Below are 6,000 nucleotides of genomic sequence, written 5' to 3' on the forward strand. Positions count from 1 at the left end.
GGGCCTGCGTGGGTGACACAGAGGGCCAGAGAGATAACACAAAGGGTCTAAAGGCTAATGCAGAGGCTTCAAGAGCTGAGCTGAAGCTAGCAAGGCTGACGTGGGGCCAAGAGGAAGTGCTGGAAGGATTTTCGTGGGGAAGACTAGAGCTAAGAGACTAAATATCTGTCTCCGAGAAGAGGTATTACTGCCGTGTAACAATCTCTGTTGGGTGAGCCATTTCTGGCACCCTAGTTTTACTCAAGAATCTACATAATAATAAAACCCTCAAAACTGTTGCACCAGTCTTCCCGCATTGGGTTTTTCCAGGGACGATTGTCCAAAAATAATGGTGTCCCTTGTGTATTTGTCTCAGTATTTCAGTGGTTTATCTGTATATGAATTAAGGTTGCATTTTTGTTTATTTCAGTATCTATATTTATAAATAACTTGACAATGGAATGAACAAGTAGGAGAAATTAAACCAGATAATGCAGTAGGGATTTCTAACATGTCAAACTTTTAAATTTCAATAGACGGGAATATCGCTCCTCGTTTTGGCTAATGAGTTGAGAGTGTAGTTGGGGAGTACAACCCAAGTCGATTATGATGTAGGTGTTCTACCACAAGACTATTGAGGTTCATTGTTGGGAAGATCAGTAGGAAATAGGATTTGGGTTGAGGATAAGATCCCTCGATGAGATTCCAAGGTTGAAGATGTGCTCCCCTATATGATATATAATCATATTTCTCGGTATGGGTGGAAGCTATTGCTCCCTAATTATTCTTCTTCTAGATCTGAGAAATTTCTAGTAGATAGAGTTGAACAGAGATAGTCAAATCATTACAAGATGATGCAAAGATCAACTGGCAGATATTGGCAGGTGAAATTCTTCCTAGTTGAGAGGGAGTGTGAATTTTTACAACTAGGGTCAAGTTCCAGATTGGACAACTCAGATGACCAAGATGATGGTTCCACTAAATTCCTCTTTTTGAGAGGACCAAAAATGACCCAAAGATCACCTAATTTGGTTAAGCAGAAGTTAAGTTTTGAATTATTTTATTCGTGCATTCATTATGGAATGGGTCGACCCTAACCACTTGGGTAATTGCTTGGGTCAATCTCAACCCCAAGTAAACCCTCAAGAAAGCATATAAAAGGAAGTGATCTCAAGTTCATTTCAACACACTTGATCGAGACATTTTCTACTCTTCTACTTTGTTTTGGCTCACAAAGGTTCGACGGAAGGAGTTCACATAGGGTTCGAAATCACAGGCGAAAGGTTCACTTTGGGTTAGGGTTTTATGGATCTCGATCGCTGGCATAGAAAAATACATTTTCATCCTTGTTTGTAGGCACGGAGTAGGCAAGGGAGCGACTCTAGGTTCAGAGGCAGATTAGAAGGTTCAAGGGAGCGACTCTAGGTTCAGAGGCAGATCAGAAGGTTGAGGTCCCCAATCACTCGTACAAAGTAGTCCTGTGAGTGACCAGGACACCTCAGTCGCTCACACAACAACAATAAGGGAGTGACTCTGCATTTTAGTTGTATTGTGCCATGGTCACACACATAAAGACTTCTTGAGAGAAACCCTGCAGTCACAATCACTCGCATACAGTAACCGAGAGAGTGACCAAGGAGTTTTGATCGAACACAGACAATCGTGATGAGGGCAACCAAATTTCAGATCTAAGATTTGACATCTTGGATTCAATTGACTTTAGTGATCTGGTAGATCTGGGCTTCTCTCTTCTATTATACAGATCTATAGATCTGATTATTATTATCCACTGCAAATCATATGTATTGGGCTCATTGTACTCGTTGTTGAAATCTTTTTATGATGATCTACTAAAGAAGAATATTTGAAAGGGTTTTCCCTTGTGGGGTTTTTCTTTGTTTTTGGACCAATCTGCTATCTCTTATGGTTTTATTGTTGTCTTCTTTATCATTACAATTATTCAAGGAAAACCACCCCACTTGGAATTACCTGCTAATATCCATAGGTGGACAAACTTTCACTCCTAGTAAATGCTTCATGATCTTGAGGTGTTAACTTATTTCCTTATGTCTAAAGAAATGATTACAATTATATTCTTAATATTTTATTGTTGTATTTAATATGGTATATTTGAGAAATATTCTAGATTTGAATTGTAAATTTAACAGTCTTTGGTAATAAATCTGCAATTAAAAAATCTACAATTCATTATCTATTCAACTTGGCCAAAATTAAGATATAAGATATGTTACTCACAACTCTATATATGAATATCTAACTTGTTAATTTCTTTTTAAAAATTATATTTTTCTCTAATGACATGAGTTTGGTAATAATAATTTTATTTTTATATAATACTATGTGATTTAGCAAAATATACATAATATATATATTCCAATATTTTAAATCAAATTGGAAAATTTCGAAATATGATAGACTTGATCTTTAAATAGTGTCCTCCTATTAAATTAACACTTTATGGAGGTGTGTCATAATCCAAGGCTTGTTTTGGCTTGTATATTGCTTGTATATATGAGAATATATTTCATCTTTTCTTTTTATTCTTCTGACATGCCTTCCCTATTTTAATATTAAACAATTAGGTTTCGGCATCAAAGAATTTTAAAGGCGCTTCGACAAAATTTGGGATTGCTATTGGCCTCGTGGATGTTAATAATTGAATGTATTTTGTTCGGTTGTTTTAATGTTTCATGTGTGGTAATTTATTTTTTATTTTTATTACATTTTATTTTTATTTTTAAAATATTATTATTTATATATTAATATTATTTATTGATTTATTATTATTATTATTATTATTATTATTATTATTATTATTATTATTATTATTATTATTTATTAATTACACTTATAAGTTAAATAAGAAAATTAGATAGCAAAATTATTAATGTATAAGAATTTTATTGTTTGATTTTATACTAGTAGAATGTTTTGTATGATGAAATTTAAGATTATATATTAATAAATGATAATTTTAGCTTTAAAACCAATCGAAAATTGGTATTATAATGATATAATTTTAATAGACTAATAAAATCTAGAGATGGATTGTAATACTTTATAGCTAACATAAAACGCACTAAGATGGTCCCATGGAACATAAACAAGAATTTATAATCTAAACATTTGGCTAGAAGGAGATTCTACCTATATAGTTTTAAGGGCCCTTGTGTTCTCCTCATAACTAGAGAGATTTAAGTTAGCTAGTTTCTTTGCCATTAGAGAGACCTTGGAGTTCAAGTTCTTAAGTTAGAGCTACACCTCTTCAATGTTAAGAAGGACTTTTTGTTGTGTTTCTAACCATATCACTAAGACTTTCATATAATTGTTTTGATATGCTAATACAAATCAATAGTTTGATGGTATCTAGTTTGCCTAGTGTGGTTGTTGCCTATATTAGGTATTCAACAACACACACTCTCCTCTACTTGTACACTAGACAAGAAGTGACTTTCCACTTGAGCTTCATGCTTGGTATTGTGAATTTCTCTGTGAATTGAGGAGGCAATGTTCTCCTAAAACATTGCAATAAATCTTTCAGAACTCCCTTAAGTTCTAGTCCTAGGTGGTTGTGTAGAACTTTTATGCTCCCTATGACTAGAGGAAGATGAAGCTATTTTCATATTTGACATGGGTGATGAAAAACAAGAGTGGGAGATCTTGGCGACAGGGCCAAGCTATAGAGAGTCAAGGTGGATTGCAAGGAAGCTCTTAAGTAGAGACTACAATATGGGTGTAGGGAAATGGAGAGACAACAACCTACAAAGAGAAAGAAGCAGCCACCCCCAAAATTGACACAAAGGAAAACTAGATAGAGAAGACAAGTTTCGAGGAGGATTATGGCAGAACCAAGGAGTTCACGAGCTGAGAAGAAAGAAGGTAGATTAGGTAAAGTGTAAGATAACATGTGACCGAAAGAGAAATGGATCACCATTCCCCAAGCATAGCAATGCTAAACCAAACATTGAGAAAGAATTGAATTGTAGAAATCCCAATACCTCACAGAGTATGAACCAAGAATATATATGAAAACAAAAACAAGGAATGGAGATGTCAAGTTGAAGTAAATCCACATACTATAGAGAAATTATAAATAAGATCATTCAACCTGTTTTTTTCTTGTAGAAATTATCACACTTTTCTTGCAAATTTCAAGGTGCAGACTCAGAGTCGAAGCACAACATCTATGGTCCAATTGCAAACAAAATTGAACTTGTAGCTTCTTTAATTAATTCATCTTCTTTTTTTCTCTTCAATAGGTTCGTTCCACCTCCATTCGTTGTTGTTGTTACCCAACCAAATGGAGAGGCAAAGACGATGTAAGTAGATAATAAACAGAGCAAGAACATGCTACATTTGAACTAGCAAGAACATACTTGTACGAGAATACACAAACAAAGATATATTGGGAAAGGAATTCCAATTTGTTATCACAATTTTAGGCAATAATATTTTAAAAGTGATGAAAATGGAAGTGTCAGCATTGATTGGTAATAAATAGGGTTAAAGTGCTGACAACTAGAGTAGCAGCGCATTTTTTTAAAAATGGTGAGTTAAAACATTTTTTTCCTGTAAAAGGAAGTAACTTAGGGTGTAGTTTTTGAACATCGGTAAACGAGTTTTTGAAAACCAAAATATGTTTTTGTCGACAACAAACCCCTTAACAAAAACCTCTCATATTTTCTCATTTTATGCGAATTTTTGAGTGTATTTTTCATTCAAAATAACTTCAATTCACCGTATATTAGATTTTATCGCCTCAAACATGTCAACCAAATTATCAGTTCGGTAACTTTGGATGAACGTAAACCACCATTTACTGATCTCTTCCTTGATTACCCCAATTTTGTCGAGGACAAAATTGTGTGTTACAAGTGGGTTAATGCTTTTCATTTCTAGGAGCTGGAGTTTTAATCTAGGTGCAGTAAACTGTTTCCAAGAACTGAAAATTTCAACAGAACTATCATTCTCATTGACCATGTCTTTTAGCAAACATTCTTTCCCTCTGTGTACTGCTTGACAGTAGTTACAACATCAAAGATCCCATACCTAGAGGTCACAATGGAAATGGAAAAAGGGTTCCTTGAATTCCAGCAACTATTGCACTTGTTTGGTATGTGTGCCCATAGACTAAGTGATTTCCCATTGCTTGTCATTGACCAACTGGAGATGTGATTGAATCCACATTTCATGGCCATATATAAAATATCTTATGACTAAAAGAATGGAATGGTCCCCAACTGATATCCTCTCTGAGCAGGATACCCCTGACTATTTGTTGACCATGTTGATTGCAGCAAGTTCACAACAGGTGGGCACTGAGATAATAGTTGTCTCAGCTACTACAATTTGGACAGCAGATACTAGACAATCAAGTAGTTGTAGGTGTCTAAATAAAAAGAATGCACGGTAACTAATACATAATGTGACAATCGTTACAACTTTTGTGTCCTACAATGGGAACAAGTACTCGATAGATATGGAGTCTCAGCGAGTACTTGATAGATATGGAGCCTGGACATTCAATCAATGAAGCTACCCATTTTATAGGTATTTTCCAGTAAAAAGCTCATGGGCAGTTGTTGATGAGCCGCCTCATCAATTCGATTTGGCGATTTCCTTCAATATATTAAGGAGAAAAATTTTGTTGGCAGATTTGTTGCACACTCAAAAGTCTAAAAATCATTCAAAGGGATTAAGTGACAACAAAAGCAGTGAATAAATATTATTTCCATATTTTCAGAGCACAAAATCAGCGATCAAATTCCATATTTGAAGGGATTTGACCAACGATCAAAAGAACTAATGGAAAATCAATTAGTAGGATATTTCGTTCATATTTTTAGGCAGAGGTCAAGGACTAATAGTTTCAGTCACTCAAGACAATCCAAGGTTCATTGGATTTTTGGAATTATTTGCTAGTTTTATTTTACATAAACATAGGAGAATTTGTTTTGGTATTTGTGTTATATAAAATATCATTTTGCAATGTAAAGGGTT

The sequence above is a fragment of the Pinus tabuliformis genome, chromosome 8 (assembly GCF_031772625.1).
Source record: "Pinus tabuliformis cultivar Carrire ecotype Pingquan chromosome 8, CPIR1, whole genome shotgun sequence".
NCBI lineage: Eukaryota > Viridiplantae > Streptophyta > Pinopsida > Pinales > Pinaceae > Pinus > Pinus tabuliformis.